At 40.4% G+C, this 23,184-nt stretch overlaps 1 long non-coding RNA gene across 1 annotated transcript in view; it reads right to left on the minus strand.

Moving 5' to 3' along the window:
* Positions 1–22,471, minus strand: part of LOC131812895 (uncharacterized) — a 29,959-nt gene extending 7,488 nt beyond the window's left edge. The window contains exons 1-3 of the long non-coding RNA XR_009346537.1: positions 21,951–22,471; positions 18,818–19,111; positions 349–525 (exon numbers count right to left, since the gene is read on the minus strand). This is a non-coding gene — a long non-coding RNA (uncharacterized LOC131812895). The remainder of the gene's footprint in view (positions 1–348; positions 526–18,817; positions 19,112–21,950) is intronic.
* Between the last annotated feature and the right edge of the window lie 713 nt (positions 22,472–23,184).

A 23,184-nucleotide genomic window follows, 5' to 3' on the forward strand; every position in this document is an offset into this window, starting at 1 on the left:
CACCCCGAGAACTTGGGGGAACCGCTCTTATTTCGGGCCCGTTTGTCCTCCTCCCAGGCCGGCACATGGAGGCTAGATGAAGGTAGGAGAGCTGAGAACGGGGCATCTTCTGAAACCCATCCATCTCTGTGCTTGCCTCCTCACTCTTGGCCTCCGTGTATGGCTTTCTGTCCCCATGCCTGTCCCTTCACTCCATCTAGGCCCAGCCCTGGAAGCCTCTGCTCCATCCCTAATGGCCTGTCTCCTGGCTCGGTTAGTGCTCTCTTCAGAGGACAGCGTCTCTCCTCACCTCCTTCATCCTTTCTCTTGCCGAAGTATCTGTGAGTCTCTTGAAGGCAGAGAACATACCTGACGTGTCTTGGTCTTCTCCCTTATTCACAGTACAGGGCTCTCAGCACACCGAAACCATTCCATTTGCTGAGTGACAGTAGGAGGAGGTGGTTGAGACTTGACTCCATGGTGTGAGATGGGGATACACTAGAGCCTTGCTTGTAAGATCCAAACATCTCTCTCTCCCAAGAACACCTGAGATGGAAGCAGAAGCCAGTAAGGAGGAGACACACAACCCAAGTCTTCATTCCACAGTCTGTTCAGCCAGTATTGACCAAGTGCTTTATCTGTGCTGAACTGAGGAGGGGAGAAAGACAAGACCATGTGATGTGTAAGTGTATACCTGATACAAAATAATTTAACTTAATAAAACATAGTTCCAAGGGGGCCTGGGTGGCTCAGTGGGTTAAAGCCTCTGCCTTCGGCTTAGGTCATGATTCCCAGGGTTCTGGGATCGAGCCCCGCATCCGGCTCTCTGCTCTGCAGGGAGCCTGCTTCCCCCTCTCTCTCTGCCTGCCTCTCTGCCTACTTGTGATCTCTGTCAAATAAATAAATAAGATCTTAAAAAAAAAAAAAAACAAAAAATAGTTCCAGTCACGAATATTAATGGATTAGAAATGGGAACAGAAGAATTTTATAACATGTAGGAATGACAAAAACGATAAAATTCAGGACAAATTTAATAAGAGGGTTACATAATATGTGTAAAGAAAATAATTCAGTTTTATTTATTTATTTTTAATTTAAAAAGAACAAATGGTGCCCCATCCTTCCAAGACCTCGTATCCCAGGAGCGATCTGATCGCCTCCGCCGCAGAGCGGTCATTACCATATGGTGGCAACGGCCTTCTGCGCCTTCACGTCTTCACGTCTCTAGATTGCTCAGATGCTCCCACTAGCGTTAACTTCCCTGACTAAGCAAAGATTTAATAATAAAAAAGAAACAATTTCATCAATAGCATAAGATATCTGTGAGGAAAAGCGGTTAACGAGCTTATTAATAAGGTTAATAAGTACATTAATGAAGCCGACATGTTTATGCTCATCAGGTTAACCACTTGGTGACACTGGCAGTGTCTACTCCGGAGCGGAAGGGCGTCTGGTGATTGAATCCAAGTATACTCTGAATTATTCATTCCCTTTCATTTCAGAGACATAGAGATGGATTTTTAAAAATATTTTATTTATTTGACTGACAGAGATCACAGGTAGGCAGAGAGGCAGGCGGGGGGGGGGGATGGGGGAGCAGGATCCCTGCTGAGCAGAGAGCCGGATGCGGGGCTCGATCCCAGGACCCTGGGATCATGACCTGAGCTGAAGGCACCCACTGAACCACCCAGGTGCCCCGAGAGATGGATTTTGAACTAGGAAAATCTACCTCGTGGGTGACAATTACTGAACAAATAATGTAAATGCTATTTCAAAGTCTCTAATAAGAGTCCCTTATTAGCTTATAGAGAGGTTATAAAAATAAAATGACCTATTTTATATTACTGATGTTAGGGCATTTGTATATTTTCTTTTTTTAAGTCTTTATAAAGACTTTATAAAGTCTTTACTGAAAATTATGTATATCTAAGTTATGCAACATGATTTGACATACATATAGAGAATGAAATGATTACTCAAGTCAATCTAATTATTAATGTGTCTTCTGCTCACATAGTTACCATTTCTCAGTGTATAGTGAGAGCGCTGAAATCTACTCTCTCAGCAAATCTCCAGTATTCCGTATGGTATTCTCTAGTACTATTGTAAGGCATTTCCCACTATACTTGCAACTTTACAGTAAAATAGAGCATTATTAAAATAGAGTTTATAAGTATGCAAATTTACCAGATAAAACATGATACATAGTTAAAAATCGGCAACATTCTGCTTTAGATCTCAACATCAACATCTCCCAAAGATCCTCTTTTCCTACTAACCAGTTATCTATATCTACCAATAACGGTAACAACAAAAGAGCCTAACAATGCCTGCTTGAGAATATCTCTGTCACTCAAACATAAATTCTTATGTATCAACTTCTTTTAAAAGAGGTATTCAAATCTTCAAAATGTATTGATGAGAAGTCTGAATTTTTTCAGAATTGCCTAGTGAATTCTAAACTATTTTAGACATGATCTATGGAGTAGAACTTTGAACATTGGCCATCCATTCTTTTGCACATTGAAACAAAATAACATTTTTCAAGGAGAAATCTGGCCTAGTCCCCAGGCATCTTGCTCTCAGAAAGGCAGGTCGGGTATGTGTGTGGGTTGGGGGTTTGCTCTCTCATCTCTGCAGTGGTTCCTCCTGGTCAGGAGTCCAGAGCCCGCTAAAGCCGTGTTTTTCAAATTGAGTTGCAACTCATTACTAGGTCATAAAATTAGTTTAGTGCCGTTGTCCATTAGAAATATTATGTAAGCCACATATGTAATCTAAAATTTTCTGTTAGCTACATTAACAAAATAATTGATGTTAAATTTAATAATATATTTTATTCAACCCATTATATAAGCATATTATCTTTATGACATATAATTAATATAAAACTATTAATGAGATCATGCATATTCATTTTTTGTACTGGGTTTTCAGAACCTGTACACTTGATTTATTATACACTTTAGGCATACCTCAATTCCGAACAGCCACATTTCAGATTCCCACTAGCCACATGTGGCTGGTGTCTACTGTATTGAACAGCCAAGTTTAGTGCTTGCAAGTTTATACACTGCAACGGAATAGAACAGAATGGAAAATTTCAGAGGGCATTGCTAATAGTAAGGTAAATAATTTTTCAAGGGATGCAAAATATGTTTCTTAGTGGGGATCATGGTTAAAAAAGGTTGGAAAGTTGATGTATTAAACCAAGTTGATCTTTACCCCATTTAAATGCCTATAGAGATATCCTGAAGATTGCTCCCTTGGAAACATAAGAGTTGTGTGGGGGCACTTGCCAGGCCATGTACTGGCTCTTAGGCTCACCACTTCTTGATATCTATTCAGGGCTTAGAGATCTATCAAGTAAGATTTGGGACGATTGCTTGGAGAACATGCAGCTCCCCAGTCTGCTTATATGCTAAAACTTTTCAGAACCCAGCCAGATCAGCAGAGAGATGGGGCCTTTGACCCTAATCAGGTTGTTTTTTCTATTTGACTATGGTGTGATATTATGATGATAGGGTTCAAAGCTGCTTTACAGAACAGCGTCATCAGCATGTAATGGGCACTCTAATGCATTGTTGGGGAAATGTGTGTTGGTACCTTTCTGATGGGCAGTTTCCTACGTATCAAAGAATTTAAAAATATGTGTGCCCTTGGGTCCAGTGCCTCCAGGAGTTTCTTTTTCCACTTCCAGGCATAAAAGGAAGTGATAAATGTGTGAGTAAAAATTTAGGTATCCTAAATGCAGTGTGTTATGTTGGATTGGATCCTGGAACAGAAAAAGGACATTAGTGGAAAACTAATAAAATCTGAGTGAAATATGGAGTTTAGTTAATAATAATGTAACAGTGTTGGTCTCTTAGTTATGAGAAATGTGCTATGGTAGTAATGTAAGATACTATTGTTAGGGGCAACTGGGTGTGGAGTACATGGGAACTCTCTGTACTGTCTTTGCAACTTTTCTCCAAGCAGTAAATTATTCTAAAATAAAATGTGTATTAAAATATTTAATCCGGCATTTTAATTTAATATTTAATTTGATTCAATATTTACTTCAATATTTAATTTTAAATGTTTATTAAAATATAATTTTTATTAATAATAAGGATTTTCATTATAGTACTATGGTAAAACAAAATTGGAAACAGCCTATCCAACCACTGAGGATTTCTTAAATAATTTTGGTGCTTCGTACAATGAAATATCAGGGGTGCCTGAGTGGCTCAGTTGGTTAAGTGTCTGACTTCAGCTCAGGTCATGATATCAGGGTCCTGGGATGGACCCCGCAGCAGGCTCTGCACTCAGCAGGGAGTCTGCTTGTCCCTCTCCCTCTGCCCTGCCCTCTGCTCTCTCTCTTTTTCAAAAAAAAAAAAAAAAAAAAAAATCAGACAGTCATTTAGATGATATTTTAAAATTAAAATTTTTTGCAAATAAAGATGTTGACAATATACTTAGTGAAAAACAACTTCCAACCCAAAATATTATTTTATAAGGTATGTATGTAAAGAGAATTAATTCACAGAATATGCACCAAAATAGCAAGAATTGTTATCTCTAAGTTAATGAAATTAGAGAGGATTTAAAACATATATATGTATATATGTTTTAAAACATATAAAACATATATGTATGTATGTAATTGTGTATATGTGTTTTCTGATTTTCCCGTCCGGTGCTTATATTGGTTTTCTAATAAGAATTTTTAAAGTTTTTTTTGTTGTTTGTTTTTTATTTTTTGCAAAAGTGGATCAGATGAGTCAGAGTGCCCTGACATGGGGTGATAGCGATGAGTGTGTTCTCACCACAGACTTGGAAACAGGGGACTCTGATTGCCCCCCTGAGAATTACACTCAGGAATCAACATTGGAAGTGTTAGTGTTGAGTGGGTGAAATCTTTTTAAAGTATCAGAATGATTCACAGGCAAGAATTAGTCCCAGCTACAACCAAACTTGACATTAAGAAGTACAGTTGAGAAGTGCATCTGTCACAAAGGATTTGGCTGAGATTGGCTGTGTCTGGAGGAAAGTCACGGAGGTGGCCAGCGCCCATCAAAACAGGCCCAGGAACGATGTGCTCCATCAGACTGGCCTCCGTTTTCTTTCTTCCTCATAGGTTCACCCCATGGTGAACTGAAAGCATCATCATGTTATCCTGGCCCAGTAGCATTAAGTATTTAGATCGCCCCGTTGATTCCCTCACTCCAACAAGGATTAGACCCTCGAAGGAGCCTGCCAGTCACCTGGCTGTCCTCAGCTGGTCAGGCTACATAAGCGTTCATCCACTTAACAGTGAGCTTCCTCGTGAATTAGCAGATTTGGCAGCTAATTTGATGAATGTGTCTGTGAGCATTGTTAGCATGAGTCAGTGCTCTGGGTCCAGTCAAATCTGTGGCTCTGACAGTAGGAATTTATGAGCCCAAGAAGGGAAGGGCTAGACCATGGCCCTGTGAGTTGACCAAGATAACGGTCCTCCTGGGGCCTTGTCAGGCTTCCTCTCAGCCTCTTCTCCATGCTATGAGTCACCTTTCTCCTGGCATGTAGCAGCTCACTTATTTCTTTTTCAGAGCCCTGCCCATCCACCTGGGATTGAGAAAACCAGTCCCATACCCTTGGGTAGGGCAGCAGAGCCCAGTGAGATGAGTGCTCTTGTAACATGGCTAGAGAACTCTGAGAGACATGGGAACCTGACAAATTTGCAGTGCGTTGAGTAGTTCCAGGTATCAACCCTAGCTTGCTCGAGATTACTCATGTCACTGTACCATGGCCCTGTTGTGCTGAGAAAAGCATGAAACGTGGTGTCAGCAGGTTTTGGTTCCGTGGTTTATGTCCTAATTATCTGGGTGACCTTGCACAAGCACTTTTTGGGTCTTTGATCATAAAATTAGGGATATGGTCCATAACACATAGCATTGTTTTAAGTTTAGTTGTTATGATGGATGGGAAATTATACTATAAACTAAAAAGAACTTTATAAAGTAATTATTTTTTTACCTAGGAAACGTATTAGAATTTGTATGTCTGTGAGTGACTTTTGAAATGCAAACAAATTGAAATATTTTATGTTCTAGAAGCTTAGTTTATCATGCAATGCATGGAAACCCATCAGTTATAAAAGAGACATAATTAAGTATTTAACTCAAATTAAGCAAAACCAATAACTAGGTTTTGTTTTAAATGATTGCTTTGCATCTAAATTAGATTTCTGTTTACTATTTTTAAGATAACAGTTTGATGAAGAATATTCCTTTGCTACCCAAATTCCAAAGCCCTGGTGGAACCTCTCCAAAGTAGAAGCCCCTAAAATTCTTAGGGATAATTTTCTGTGAACCTATAGGCACACCATCTTGTCTGGCCTATGCTCGACTTCTTAGGTTAAGTTCACTTGTGACCTTTGCCTGGCTACATACAGTACAGCAGGGGAAAAAAAAAAACCCTGAACAATTGTCACAAGACCTTCATGGTGTGGCTTCTGGTTATGTCAGTTTACCTCTCTACGTCCATTAGTAAGATCGGAAGAAGACTTCCCTTGTAGGGTATGGTTTCAATGGAACACTAAAGGTGGAATTGCTTTGTAAACTATTTCAAGTCCTATTATTGTTACTCATTATTTTGTTTGTTCAATAAAACAGTAATGCTGAACATTTTGAACTTATTTTTAAGATGAGGACATAGAGTAGGGCAGGCTGACCTCCTAACCCAGACTGCTTGATGCTTGGACACCATCCTACTGGATCTTCAGGGCTTGGGCATGTCCATTGATCGAATACTCCCTTCTGGTTGAAATTAACTACTCGTCTTCTGGAAGAGTTCTACTTTGGAAATTCTTCCTCTAAATAGAAATCTGCCTATTTTCCCTTGTCGTTAGTTCTTTCTGCTGCTGTGACAAGAGAATAAACCCTTATCTGCCATGACACAGATTTTGTGGGCAACTGCCATGTTCCTCTTTCTCTTTTCTACAACTCATACTTCTCTTTGATATACCTCCATCCTCTCTGCTGTTTTTGCTTGAAGTATTTTCCAAACTCTTCAGCATCTTGGCTGAGTTTCTTCAGATACAGAGAACTGGTCACCCCAGCCTGTCACTTGAATTATAGATACAAATGGCTAACACTTATGGAGTACCTTTTCTGTGGTAGCACTGTTCTAAGAACTATATATAAATTAGCTCATAACAACTCTATGAAGAAGGTATTCTTATTCTTGCCCCTTTTAGAGAAAAGGAAACAGAGGCATAGATAGTAATTCACTCACCCAGGTAGTAGGTGGAGAATCTGGAATGTGAACACTGGCCTCCACTGTGCCATATGGCCCTCTCTGAGAAAGAACATTTGTCCCGGTCTTTGCACTATGAGCACAGGAGAAAATTGAACATTATTCATTCATTAGTAGACCCAATGATTGGCACATTCTATACTTTACTCTATTGCACAAGCCCAATGGCTTCTTTCTAGATCTTGGTTTTCCCACATGTCATATGAAGGGGTTTGATGAGGTGGTTTTTGAGACCCCTCTGTAGCAGTAATATTAGAAAATTTAGTGGCCTAGCAGTTTACAGCAATGGCAACTTAAAATGTCTGGCCTGGTTTCTGGGCCACAATGTACTGATTTACTCATGGTGTAGGCTTACCTATGTTAGTTGAAAGCATTTCTCTTACTAAGAAAATCCTATTCTGATCTTGGTCATTGTTTCTATTCAATAGGAATATTTTGAAGAAAATTGGTTCTGGTGAAAATGGGTCAGATGTTTCTTATATCTAATCTGCAGTTCTCTCTCTGCTCTAGCTCACAGGACACTTACATCTGAATTCCTCTTCTTAAACCCCGGATCTGATAGTTCAGGCCACTAACCCAAATTATGATTCCCCACTGCTTGCCAAATGGGAGTTGAACTTGCTAGCATGCTATTCAAGACCCTTGACTCATGTTCCAGCCTTTATCTCCATGGTGCATCTTTACCCATCATTGGCTTCTCATTTGATGCACACTTCTCCCTTCATTTGGAATCCTCTTGAATCTTTTGTCATGTTGAAATTCTACTTGTTTTTTAGGGTCAGCATCAATGACCCTTTTGGTTTGGAGCCAACTTTTTTTTTTTTTTTAAGACCCATGATCTACCACCTCCAAACTCTATAGCATTTAAACTGTGCTTCTCTCTCACTGCCTTTCCTCCAATTTAATGGTCATAATAATGTTTTTGGTACAGGCAAAATGATTGTATTCATGTAATAGAGTTTTCTTTTTGATAGTTACGAAGGTGCATACAAGTTTGTATAGATATTTGATTTTTTAAATATTTTGTTTGTTTATTTATTTATTTATTTATTTGTCATACTCATGGGGAGGGCAGAGGCAGAGGGAGAGAGAAAGTCTTAAGCAGATTCCCCACTGAGCACAGAGCCCAATGTGGGGCTCCATCTCAGGACCCTGACTTCATGACCTGAGCCGAAATCAAGAGTTGGACACTTAATGGACTCAGACACCCTGGCCCCACCATCCTGTTTTATTTTTTAAAGGGATGATCATAAGAAAATGGATAACTGAAGAGAAAGTCAGTTTGAAAGAGAGACTGAGTTGTTAAAACTATTTTAGCAATGATAACATAGGATCCGTCCTAGAAAGTCTGCCTTAAGAATCAAGTTTGAGGCCATTTTCTTTTTTCTAGGTTACTAGCTTCCTAGAACACGGACAGACAAAGCATAGGCCAAAGGTATAGTTTTGTTGTGCCATTTCTATACGAGGCAATAGGACACTGTGGAACTAAGATAGTTTTTGGAGCTTGGCTTAGGTGAATTTTGGCTCCACTTCTTAAATTTCCACCCGGAAGTCTCTTACTTGTTAAGATGAATGAAAGGGAATTTGCCCCATTTGTGAGTGCTCGGCAACTTTGAATATTCTTTTTATGTTTGGAGAACAATTTACAGTACAAATTCTGCTTCCTTGAGATAGGAGCCATAATTCTCAGGGCACAGGCGTGAGATCACAGGCTCCATCAGTCAGAACTATTGATATGAGACTTCATTCATTTCAGTTGGAGCCACCCGGGAACCAGTTGCCATGAGAACTCTCTTTTGGTGAGAGTGATGGTGTAGCCCTTGTTTTGTGGGTCAGCCAAAGTTGACTCTGTGTCCAGGCCCCAGAGTTGCTGTTACAAGCCATCATGTGTGTGTGCGGGAGTAGGAACCGGGATATTTTTACTTAGGTGTTTGGGCAATCTGTCTAGGTTTTCATTATCTTTATGAAGCACTATAGTAACTAAATTCCCTGTAGATGTTATTGTAGCTAGTTATCTGGAATGTATGGGATCCCAAGTCTTGCTATAAAAATTTTGCTATCTGAATGGGAGGAATAGTTGAATTACTCTCCCTTTTCCCCACTGTGATGCTCCTCCCCCCCAAAACTCCACCCCCCCCCACCCCCAACATGCATACATTGACTTTAGAAATTCTGGATGAAATCAGGCAAGTGTCTTTCTATGTTTGTCCTGAGTTCTTGACACCCCTAACTCAGTGCTTGGCACATGGTGAATGCTACTTTCCTAGAAAACACCCATTGTGTTTGATATCAGTTTTTATATCAGTAGCTGACAGCATTTTAGCAGCCTAAAAGGATGATTAATGCTTGTGAGTATCTGGCGTCCAGTAATGTTATACCCCCTTTTCACTGAGGCTGGCAAGGAAGGAGATATTGCATTTGTCTTACAAATTTGCTGGGGCAGAGCCAGAGTAAACATTGACTGGAGGTTCCATTTAAGGCCAACTCATTAGAATTTTAAACAATTTGTAAGAATGATCTCAATTAGCACAACTCATTAGACTAATTAGACTTTAAGCCTTTCTTTTAACCTGGTAGCCTTGGTGGGACTCCCAAAGATGTGTTGCCGGGGGTGGATGTCTACATGGTTGTGTACCTGTGGACGTGCCAAAGAGTTAATTTTCCCACAGCAGGGTGGGGTAATCCAAAGAAAACAGATGGGGAATTAGAGTGGCTTGACAAAAGCACTATATGATTGTAAAAGGAAACAGGACCGAGGCTTGGCAAAAAAGAGAGAGAGAGAGACTTCTGTTGCTTTCTCTCTTACCACAGCCAGAAGATGCTGCTCAAGGCTGGTCAACAAAAATGGTGTAGAGAACAGCCACTGCTATCTGTCTCCAGGCCAGCCTTGGGTAACCTTAGGATGACTTCACGTTAAGCCAAAAATCTGTGCTAGCCCTTGTCCCGACTAGTACCTGTCATGTGCCAGCAGCAGTGTCTTGGGTGACTCTTCCCTTGGGAAGGCATTTGTCAAGTGTCCAACCTGTGTTCTTCCAGTTAACTCTTTGTAGATGCCGGCACTCCCCCTCCCTCTTACCGTCCTTGAAGTTATGAAATCTTTGAAATATGTTGATTTTGGTTGTGAAATATATCACATCAAGACTCCAGACACCCACTGTCTTTTCATATGTTTGATTCCCAGGAGTTCTCGAGTTTGGAAGAGAACCCAGGGGTCCCACCCAGCAGAACTTCTAGTTTGCAATAGCACGCACAGGTGCACATTGCGCCCACTTCCGGTGACAGAGCCTGTCCTGTCTTCCTGTCTTCCACCCACCCAAGTCTCTTGATATCTAGAGCCATGCTGAATATGCTGAATCCAGCTCCCACATGACAGCCTTTCAAACATGCCCATGAATCCCCGACTCTGCCCTTTAGGCAAAGAACTCCATCCTCCATCAACGTTTCTCAGGTGGTACCATTTTGAGATCTTTCTCCTTCCTGGCCTGTAACCCTCCTCCACTTGTTCACTTTCTCACTTGCAGTGAAGAGCTTAAAACAGAGAATATTTTTCTTGCTGTGTCTACCCTCAACAATGGCATAGAATGAATTTCACCCTCTTTGCCCAGGCCTTTATACTTCTGTTGATATAGCCACCACATGGTAGCTTTAGCTTTATTTGGTGATTTTATCAGAGCTTTGGGTCATACCAAACATCATGTCTACTGACCTCTCATATCCTGGCTTGTCCATGTGGTAGCTCAGTTGTGAGCTACCATAGCTCAGTGCTATGACCACGCCCCTCACCCCCCACCCCCCAACAACAAGGGTTGTAATGATCCCATTTATCTTGTTGGATCTGCATGGTCTTTCTGTGTAACTCACTCAAGAACGAAGACGTATGGATTGTCCTAAGCTGTTTCTTGAGGTCAGGGACAGTTCCTCTTGCCCACCTACTACAGTTTATTGACTTTTACTCAGAAAACCCTACTTGTGATCTTTTTTTTAACGAAAAAATACTAACCCCCTGAATTCCATATCCTGAGCTGTTTTTCTGCACACACAGCAGTTTTTTGGAAGTGAAGAGCACGCTGGGTTAGAAAGAGAGGAGATGGTCTTCAACTCCTATTCTTTCTTGGCTTTCTTTCTAGGGGTTGAATAGTTTCTTCTTAAGAATCTCATCATATTTCTTCCTGGTTCAGTTGTGGTAGTTTATATGTTTCTAGGAATGCATCCATTTCTTCCAGATTGTCAAATTTATTGCCGTAGAGTTGCTCATAGTATGTTCTTATAATAGTTTGTATTTCTTTGGTGTTAGTTGTGATCTCTCCTCTTTCATTCATGATTTTATTTATTTGGGTCCTTTCTCTTTTCTTTTTGATAAGTCGGGCCAGGGGTTTATCAATTTTATTAATTCTTTCAAAGAACCAGCTCCTAGTTTCGTTGATTTGTTCTATTGTTTTTTTGGTTTCTATTTCATTGATTTCTGCTCTGATCTTTATGATTTCTCTTCTCCTGCTGGGCTTAGGGTTTCTTTCTTGTTCTTTCTCCAGCTCCTTTAGGTGTAGGGTTAGGTTGTGTACCTGAGACCTTTCTTGTTTCTTGAGAAAGGCTTGTACCGCTATATATTTTCCTCTCAGGACTGCCTTTGTTGTGTCCCACAGATTTTGAACCGTTGTATTTTCATTATCATTTGTTTCCATGATTTTTTTCAATTCTTCTTTAATTTCCCGGTTGACCCATTCATTCTTTAGAAGGATACTGTTTAGTCTCCATGTATTTGGGTTCTTTCCAAACTTCCTTTTGTGGTTGAGTTCTAGCTTTAGAGCATTGTGGTCTGAAAATATGCAGGGAATGATCCCAATCTTTTGATACCGGTTGAGTCCTGATTTAGGACCGAGGATGTGATCTATTCTGGAGAATGTTCCATGTGCACTAGAGAAGAATGTGTATTCTGTTGCTTTGGGATGAAATATTCTGAATATATCTGTGATGTCCATCTGGTCCAGTGTGTCGTTTAAGGCCTTTATTTCCTTGCTGATCTTTTGCTTGGATGACCTGTCCATTTCAGTGAGGGGAGTGTTAAAGTCCCCTACTATTATTGTATTATTGTTGATGTGTTTCTTTGATTTTGTTATTAATTGGTTTATATAGTTGGCTGCTCCCACATTGGGGGCATAGATATTTAAAATTGTTAAATCTTCTTGTTGGACAGACCCTTTGAGTATGATATAGTGTCCTTCCTCATCTCTTATTATAGTCTTTGGCTTAAAATCTAATTGATCTGATATAAGGATTGCCACTCCTGCTTTCTTCTGATGTCCATTAGCATGGTAAATTGAAATCAGTTGCATTTCTCTACACCAACAGCAAGACAGAAGAAAGAGATATTAAGGAGTCAATCCCATTTACAATTGCATCCAAAACCATAAGATACCTAGGAATAAACCTAACCAAAGAGACACAGAATCTATACTCAGAAAACTATAAAGTACTCATGAAAGAAATTGAGGAAGACACAAAGAAATGGAAAAATGTTCCATGCTCCTGGATTGGAAGAATAAATATTGTGAAAATGTCTATGCTACCTAAAGCAATATACACATTTAATGCAATTCCTATCAAAGTACCATCCATCTTTTTCAAAGAAATGGAACAAATAATGCTAAAATTTATATGGAACCAGAAAAGACCTCGAATAGCTAAAGGGATATTGAAAAAGAAAGCCAACGTTAGTGGCATCAGAATTCCGGACTTCAGGCTCTATTACAAAGCTGTCATCATCAAGACAGCATGGTACTGGCACAAAAACAGACACATAGATCAATGGAACAGAATAGAGAGCCCAGAAATAGACCCTCAAATCTATGGTCAACTAATCTTCGACAAAGCAGGAAAGAATGTCCAATGGAAAAAAGACAGCCTTTTCAATAAATGGTGCTGGGAAAATTGGACAGCCACATGCAGAAAAATGAAATTGGACCATTCCCTTACACCACACACAAAAATAGACTCAAAATGGATGAAGGACCTCAATGTACGAAAGGAATCCATCAAAATCCTTGAGGAGAACATGGGCAGCAACCTCTTCGACCTCTGCCGCAGCAACATCTTCCTAGGAACAACGCAAAAGGCAAGGGAAGCAAGGGAAAAAATGAACTACTGGGATTTCATCAAGATCAAAAGCTTTTGCACAGCAAAGGAAACAGTTAACAAAATCAAAAGACAACTGACAGAATGGGAGAAGATATTTGCAAACGACATATCAGATAAAGGACTAGTGTCCAGAATCTATAAAGAACTTAGCAAACTCAACACCCCAAAGAACAAATAATCCAATCAAGAAATGGGCAGAGGACATGAACAGACATTTCTGCAAAGAAGACATCCAGATGGCCAACAGACACATGAAAAAGTGCTCCATATCACTCGGCATCAGGGAAATACAAATCAAAACCACAATGAGATATCACCTCACACCAGTCAGAATGGCTAAAATCAACAAGTCAGGAAATGACAGATGCTGGCGAGGATGCGGAGAAAGGGGAACCCTCCTACACTGTTGGTGGGAATGCAAGCTGGTGCAGCCACTCTGGAAAACAGCATGGAGGTTCCTCAAAATGTTGAAAATAGAACTGCCCTATGACCCAGCAATTGCACTATTGGGTATTTACCCTAAAGATACAAATGTAGTGATCCAAAGGGGCACATGCACCCGAATGTTTATAGCAGCAATGTCCACAATAGCCAAACTATGGAAAGAACCTAGATGTCCATCAACAGATGAATGGATCAAGAAGATGTGGTATATATACACAATGGAATACTATGCAGCCATCAAAAGAAATGAAATCTTGCCATTTGCAACAACATGGATGGAACTAGAGCGTATCATGCTTAGCGAAATAAGTCAAGCAGAGAAAGACAACTATCATATGATCTCCCTGATATGAGGAAGTTGGTGATACAACATGGAGGCTTAAGTGAGTAGAAGAAGAATAAATGAAACAAGATGGGATTGGGAGGGAGACAAACCATAAGTGACTCTTAATCTCACAAAACAAACTGAGGGTTGCCGGGGGGAGGGGGTTTGGGAGAAGGGGGTGGGATTATGGACATTGGGGAGGGTATGTGATTTGGTGAGTGCTGTGAAGTGTGTAAACCTGGTGATTCACAGACCTGTACCCCTGGGGATAAAAATATATGTTTATAAAAAATAAAAAATTAAAGTCTAAAAAAAAAAAAAAAAAAGGTAGCTTCATTGGTCATACAAAAAAAAAAAAAAGAATCTCATCATAGTCTTTCAAACCCATATTGTCATTTATTTTTCTATCACTTACTACCTAATGGAGGCTGGGAATGGGAAGAAGAACAAGGGGAAGTCAGGGCGTCATAAAGGGCATTGGATCAGGAGCTAGGCTGGCTTCATAGGCGTCCGACCTATGCAGGTACACTAGACCCTGCATCTGGATTAATGCTCCATTGCTGCCATCTTGAAATTCCTAAGTTTTGAACAAGAGGCCTCGTGTTTCTGTGTTGTACTGGGCCCAGCCAATTATGGAGCTGATGCATCCTGACTAGAAGTATCTTTCTTCCCCCTTCTCCTCCATCTCAGCATATTGCTCCACCTCGTATCCACTGTAGGTAAGACGAAGGGGTTTTGCTCACTGACAGTCTAAGAATCTAAAACAGAAAAAGGTAGAAAAAGGGACCAATGAACTCTGTCAAGAATTATGGATGGAACCGAGGCTTCACATGAGGTCTTTATAACTTACCTGGTCCAGGTCTCTCATTTTATATTAGAGGAAACTCAGCTCTTTCTTTCTTTCTTTCTTTTTTTTTTTTTTTAAGATCTTATTTATTTATTTGACAGACAGAGATCACAAGTAGGCAGAGAGGCAGGCAGAGAGAAAGAGCTGGAAGCACGCTCCCTGCTGGGCAGAGAACCTGATGTGGGGCTGGACCCCAGGACCCTGAGATCATGACTTGAGCCGAAGGCAGAGGCTTAACCTACAGAGCCACCCAGGTGCCCCAGGAAACTCAGTTCTTAAAAAGAAAATGTCCTCTTCAAATCCCATAACACATTGGAATAGAGTTGTCTGTGGGGGAATCTCCTCCCTAGAGGAGCCCACTGGGAAGGTGATGGCTATAGGCAAGGAATGGCCAATGATGGGACAGGGAGAATATCAGACAATTACCTCCTGACTCTAGTCCTTGCCTTCTTCTGCTCTCTGAAACACACATATTTGGTATAGATTAAGAGCTTTGGTGCCAAGTTCCAACGATAAAGATAAGCCATCCAGAGTCCTAGGTAGAAAATTGACCATAATGTTGTAGAGGAGCATGGTGACCCTGCCCAGGCCTCGCATTCCTTGGGGACTTCTAGGACTGGCCTATCCAATGAGTGTCATGTGGTCACTCTCTCCTCGTAATGACATTCTGTGTTCCTTCTTCTGGCAGTCCTCTGACTTTCACATTTTTCTCTCTCCTTCTATTCTCAGCTCTTCCTTTGGAAATTTGAAGCCCCTACTCCTTTTTGGTGTCATGTAAATATTCATGGCTCATGGCATGTGCTCTGAATGAAAGCGTCTCTGTGACCAACCTTCTCTGCTGCTGCGGTAACATGCTGGGGCTAGGGTCAAAGGGGAGAAGGATATGAGGCTATGAAGAGGGGGCCCCTCCACAGTTTACTTTTTCCTTCAGCTATCTTTTGAGGGATTTTTTAAAAAGTAAGTTCCATGTCCTACCTGGAGCTTGAACTCACAACCTTGAGTCAAAGAGTTGTATGCATTATTGACTGAGACAGGTGGCCCTCCTCAAGCTAGCTAAAAAATACAATTTCACATAGCAAAGGTTTGTTTCTTACTTGAAATCCTCTTTGGATCCCTGTACCAGTTTCTTATTCCTCCTGCTAGAGTGATTTTGACTGTGTAATTCTAAAGAGCCCTCTGATTTCCCCAGACCCTCCATTCCAGTCATCCTTCTCCATTCCTTTGCTGGACCTTCATTAAGGCAAATGAGCTGATCTCTTCACTTGGCCCATACTCCTCAACTCCTAGGGGAGGTATTCCAGCTTCACTCCTCTTCTAATTTCTAGAATGTGCTCTGTATTCTTCACCACAGGGCTTACTTATGCCTTGAACAACTCCCTTGAAAAACTCATGTTTTCCCCAACACAGCTCCTCAGAGAGGACTTCTTTGACCATTAGACTAGTTTAAGTATCCCTGGTGTTCATTCTCACTGTCATACCACTTATGGCTCATTTATAATCCTGCTTGTTTCCAGTGTAATTGTGACTGTTTTGTCTGTTGTTTGTGTCCCTCACTAAATTAAAACCCAAAGGGCTAAAATGTGCTGAGAGTTTACTCTCTCCCACAGGCTTTACGTGTGTTATTTAATGTTTAAAATAACTCTTAAGGGATAGATAATGTTATTATCATTCCCATTTACAGATGAGGCAACTGAGGCATGGGGACTAATTCATTTATTCAAAGTGACATGACTCCTAGGTGTCAGAGTTGGTAATCAGATCAGACAGGTGGTCTGGCTCCAGAGGTCATGCTCCTCCCCACTTGGCTATCTGCCATGTCAGTAGGGGCTGTGGCTATGTTTGTTTACCATGGTGCCCTTCATGCCTAGCTCCTGGCATGCAGCAGGTCCTCAATAAATACATGTTGACTTAGGGAAGTTTGCAGTTACTTTTTCTTAATTGTAGGGTTTCTCAGCTCCTTGTCATAGGGAGAAAGGAGGGGATGGGTGTACATACACAATCATGCCAGTGGTCAAAACTCTACCTTCATAGCATCTGGTGACTTTATAGGCAGGCCACAGGAACACTGGGAGAATAGATCTGACAATAGGATGATGAATTCAGACCTGGTGCTGTGGCCTCAGTGTTTGCCTTTTGTTACTATGGCCTGTCCTGTTTGTGCTCCACCTCTGTGTCAATGGAAAACAGCTCCACAATACTTCCAGTGAAACCCGGCCCCAAAATCATGGAAAGGGATGGTGGGTGGAGAGCCCAGTGGACAATCTTCATTTCACATGTGGTTAAGGGCCGAGTTCCTTCTTAGTGTGTCTTAAGCTTTGGACCAATGGTGACTAAGGAGGATGATTCATCAGTCATCTTCCAATTTTCACTATTAAAATAATTCTAAACCAAACCAGTTTCCATTTTCATGGAAGACAAACCTCAACCCTGTTGAGTCTGTTAATATTTAAGTCAGAGGTTGGAAGGGGGCAGAACATAAAGGCAGTCCCTCAATGAACACACAGCCTGATTTATGGTCCACTGCAGAAGTGAGGACAAGGGGTTCTGACCATGCCTTCTTTTATTTCATTCGACTATATAAAAAGTATCCCAGGCCAGGCTCTGTGGTAGTTTCTGTGGATACAGAGAAGAATAAGACAAAGTTCCTTCCCTGTGTATGTATGGGGGGGGGGGCATATATTTGTACCCAATGTAATACCTGGTTGATGGTGCTGGGTTAATCCAGTTATCTGTGTTAAAATCCAGGGAGATCCTTAAAAGAAATGCCATTTGGGCTTTGCTTAAAAGCATCCGGAAGACTGATAAGAAGAGATGCTGGAAGTATATTCCACATAAGTGGGGTAGAGTCAACAGGGGTCGGAAAGGTAAAATTATCTTTGAGGCATGGGAAGCCATTAGTGTGCAATGGATGACCTTTTAGGTATTGAAGGAAGGACTGGTACTAGACAAGAGATGGAGAAAGCACCCTGTGGAGGGACTGTACGCTTGAGCCAATGGCGCGGAAATGGTGGCAGTGGGACAGGGGAAAGGTCTTCTACCTCTCTTCTCTCCCATCTCTAATAATCAACAGTGATAATTGAGCTTTCAGATAAGAAGACTGAAGGCAGAGAATATGAGAACCATAGTCCCCATGGCTCCTCCTTTAAAAGGCCTGACCACATCTCCTTCCCCAGGACTTAATCCGCAAATGCTTATTTCGCATCATCCTTTCAACATCGTTCTACCTGTCCATCAATCAGTCTATATATTGATATAAAAATTAAATCATAACTGAATACCTGCCATTTCAAGGCACTCTGTTAGATATTTAGAAGAGATATCAAATGGAATAAGGCAAGCAGCTTTTGTGTGCCGAGTTTCTACTATATGTTGATGTTGATTCTATGAGCTTTGTATGGATGATAAACTGAGGCTTTAAAAGGTCAAGTAGCTGGCCCACCATCACATAGGTAGTGAGTGGCTGAGCCTAGACTCAGACCCTAGAAGATACCTATACCTCAGTTTCCTGGTCTGTTGTGTGAGGAGACTATAATATAGACATATCTTGGAAGAGCTAAAGATCATGAGTTCGCATCAGTAAAACCCCAGCACAGGGCATCACACCTAGCTACTGTGCTTGATTACTGCTTTATGCATGTTTCTTTGCAACTCCACACTGTCTGCCTGGGAGGCGATACAACATCTCAAGGTACAGCCTGAAGATATAAATAGACTGGAGAAGAAATAGCTTCAAAGTGATGCTGGAAAAGCGATTAACAAAGTAGATGACCAGTCTAATGTACACGCCAGCCCACCATTCTTCAGGATTCACTAACCTCTTTGCAAGGATCAAGTCCAGTTCCAGGGAAAACTGCCATCCAGTGACTGTGTGACTTTTGTTCCTATGGTCTGCCTTCTAATGATGGCTCCGTGACTTAGTGCTTCTTACTTCTACAGTGATTGTCACATCCAAAAAGGCGTTGGAACTTGGGAGACTTAGATTTACAGCCCAATTCCAACACTTGTGTGCACTCTAATCATGGGATAGTTACTTAACTACTTTCAGTTTCCATTTCCTCCACCATCAAGTGGAAATAATAATACTTCGTCATAGGGTGTTGTGAAGTTACCTGAAAATAAAAAATGTATACAGAACTTAGCACTGCATCAGACTAACAGAAGCTCTCGGTGAATGGTAGCTTCCATTATATGAATGTTTTATATCTTTTGTAAAAAGGTTGTTGATGAATCTTAGATAATAATCCGTGATATATATAGATGTGTATCTCTATATATCATATATGTATATTGATTGATTAATTGATTTATAAATGCTTCATTGGAAGAGAGAGCCATCTCTCCCAGTCTGGCTTTTTCTGATACACTGTACAGAGAAATGTGCAAGAAGCCAGAGGGAAACCCAGGAGAGATATGCTGCCAGCCCATATTTTAGTTTAAACAAACCCACTGCATGGAATCCCACACTTACACAAAGATAAATCCAAAAGCAGTGACTCCCATCATGAGGGACTTGGAAAGAGTACATGAAATCTGTCTGAAAGTAGTTTGGAAAGGCTAGAATGTAAAATAAAGAATATTTTATATTAGGACCTTGGGTGATGATTTAGTTTATTCTTTACCTTATCATGTTGTTTTCTAGGAAGAGATACAAAAAAATTAAGTTACAAAAATGGAGAAGAGATGAACTATTTTTAAATTGGTCTTTTTTTCCAGCTTTCTAGGAGCACATAATTTTTTATGCATAATGTGCATCTAGTCCATTTCTCTTAATGTTTTTTTCTGTCCATTTTTAATGTCCATCTTTGTATTTTCATCTCAACTCCATTATTCCTTACTCTCGTTCTCTCTTTTCCTATTTGTATTTTTAGGTTATGTCTTTTGAAGGCAAAACAGCTGGTTCATCTGGTCAGTTAGTCAAATAATTGTTAATACAATTATAGGGAAAAATTTCAAAACCACAAAACAAAACCTAAACAAACAAACAAAAAACCCAGCCCATTACCACCACTAACCACAATGTTCAAACTTAACATCCAGACTTTGTCTTAGGCACGGAGCAGGTAACTTCAAAGAGCAAACGGTGTCATTTAGTTTTTGTTGGCAGTGGTGGTGAAGCCACTCTCCTTTTGCTTATAGAGTCAGCTAACTCAATTCCTCACTTGTTTATTCTACCCTCTAGTGCTTGGAAAAAGTTAGGTATTCTCCCATGGTGTTCTTTATTCCTAAACTTGGTGTCTCCTTCAACCAGTGAAGGATTAATTTTTAATCCTAACCTCATCATTTGGATCTAGTGAGTGGCAGTCTATGATTCTTTTTTCTTATCTGTAAAATGGGGAACTACCGTGAAGGCCAGATCAGAAAAGAGGTATGTGAGCCTTTTTAAGGACAATAGGATATACACATGCAGGGCTTTATTGTCCCTTGTTGAAATTCTCCCACAAAATTCTTTTTTCCCAAAGAAGTGGAAAGTTCCCTTTAATAGCCCATGTAATTGTTTGAGACTGGAGATATAAATACCAACTTCTATTTATTTAAAGCTATTCTAATTCTTTCTTGAATGGTAAATTATATCTGAAAACCATTTTAAAAATTCTCACTTAACTGCATTTAAAAGCATAGATTCTATAGATTTCCTAAAAATTCTTGGGCTCCAAAATTCTTATTGTTTAAACAGTTTGGAGCCACTTCTTCTGTTCTTACAGGTCACAAATTTGATTTCCCAGAATTTAAAGACTTGGAACATCCGAGTACCTTATCTATTGTCTTTAGGAATCTGTGTGAAAGAGTATCAATCCAATGTCATTTAAACACCCCAGTTCAACAAACACTGGTAGCCTTCCACTAGGCACTGGGAAGAGACCGGAGAAGAAAAAGTGGAGCATGGGTTGTAGAAGATAGTGTATGCCTATAGAAGTTAGCTTGCTTGAAATGTTTTTCTACTAACATCATGAGAAACAATAATTCAACATTTGTGTTAGAAGACTTCATGGTTTATAAAGTGCCTTCCTTAGCTCTTCTTTTATCTTAATAATAATCATATGTTTTTCTGTTATAGGTGAGAACCCTGAGATTTAGCATGGTCACATGTACTTAAGTGTGACTCCCTCTAATTTTTGGCAAAGCCAAGACTGATACACAAAATCCAGCATCTAAATTTTGTGTTCTCTTTCCTTCTTGCACCATACTGCATCCATCCTATGAAGGATAATACATTCACCAAAAAAATTATCGTCTCATTTTTGTGTTTTAATTTGGCCCAAATTACACCTGTTTCTTCTTGCCAAGTTTACTACTACTCATCTGTCTGTTCTTATGACATACTAGAGCTTTGAACTTCTTGGAAGAAAGGGACTGTCTAAATTCAAGGTATTATTATTGCTCTTACTATTAGCCAAGACAAATGAAAAGTGAATAGAGCATCTCTTGTCTTACTAGAACCCTTTAATTAAGGAAATTGGTTATTTTCGTTCCCTGTAGCTATGTAATGATTAATGCAACATGGCACAATACATTCAGAATGTAAGACATATCTCACTGAGACCAATCAACAAGTGTACTTCTCTAAAGAGAAAAGAATGGAAGATTGGACCCAATGCTGACATCTGATTTCTACAGTGAAACATCATGCTAGAGTTTGCAAATTCTAGAGAGTTATTTATGTCCGGTCTAGGGACCATGAAATTATCTAGTGAAACTAATTTTGGAGATATATATATATATATATTTACTGGTAGAAGTAAAAATGTGAAAAAAAATAGAGACAATAATTTTAGACTCCTAGAGCAGTGAGAAGATATTGTAAGACAGATAAGTAGCTAATTAATGCTTTACCATACAATATTTCTTGTAGCTACACAAAAAAGACAATGCACAGTTTTCAGTATAATGAAAACAAAGTAGAATTGCAATAGAAGCAGTTAAATAACTTGCTTTATCTTAGTCACCAACCTTATAGCAACTGGTGGGAGCTGCAGGTGTGTCTATTCAGTGCACTGCCTTCATGCCTCGGAGAGACCAGGCTGCTCCTTGTTAGCTGTGTGATCTTGGACAATTTCCCTAGACTCTCAGAGGCTCTGTCTCTTCATCTGTAAAGTGGGGGAAATAATAACCATCTCATAGGTTTCTGTGTATGAAGCGTGTGCTTGAATACAGGGCCTGGCCTGAGTAAGTGAACGTGAATTTTAGTAAAGACGCTGATGCTGACAGAAGTCCTTTGGCACCAAGCTTTCACCACCTTTCTGAATAGGCCAAGAAAGCGTTTCTCAACCATTGGCCTTTGGCTTCCCCTGGCAGGGGTTGGGTCTCAACCACACCTCTGGCTCACTTCTTTAGAATTTGGCTGTGGCCCATGGTCCCACATCCAGTCCTTTCCTTCTGTCGCAAGTCTTCAGCATGTCCCATGCTGGGCAAGAAGCAATGAGGGCCCTCAAAGAAGGTGTCCTATGGCTTTGTGTCCTTTGGGTATTTGAATGCCAATCATCTCGTCCTTGGGCTCACAGTATCTCAGGCTTCTTGTTCTCCTGGGATCCTGATGGAGTGTCTGTGAAGCTGCCACCTGCTGTGAGACCACAGCTGGCAGGATAAGAGTCAGGGTCTTGATTAAACTCGCTTCTGTGCTGCTGACTTCTGACCCTTAACTCTGGGGTTAGGACTTCTCCTGAGCTTTAGACAACATTGTGGGAAAAATCACTGATGACTGTGGGTCCCTACAGAGCATAGCATTCTTACATCGAAGTTAATGAGACTTCACTATCTCCCCCACTATCTTGAGAGACCGAGATCTCTCAAGGCAATAGGTGCCCCTCCCTCTTTTTTTTGTCTTAATGTCTGACCTGTTGCCCATTGTGTTGTAGCTTCTCAGGGAATTTTTGGCGAATTGTGGACTTTCTAACTTAAGTCTTTAGCACTGTACTCGAATGCTAATGGTGCTGAAGATGAAGATGATAATGACAATGATAGTGATGGCAGAATTAGAAGGGGACAAAAGTAGTCAACAACTATAGGATATAGTCTACAATTCAGCTGTTGGACATTCAGAAGAGGCATAGGATGTTATACTCACTATCAACTAGAGAATATGGCTGCACATTCCCTAGTGAGACTAGAATCAGAAGATGAGTTTACTTCCGTGATCCACACAATAGCATGAAATTCATAGTGACCAACATTTGTGGAATACTTA

This window comes from Mustela lutreola, chromosome 12, assembly GCF_030435805.1.
Source record: "Mustela lutreola isolate mMusLut2 chromosome 12, mMusLut2.pri, whole genome shotgun sequence".
NCBI lineage: Eukaryota > Metazoa > Chordata > Mammalia > Carnivora > Mustelidae > Mustela > Mustela lutreola.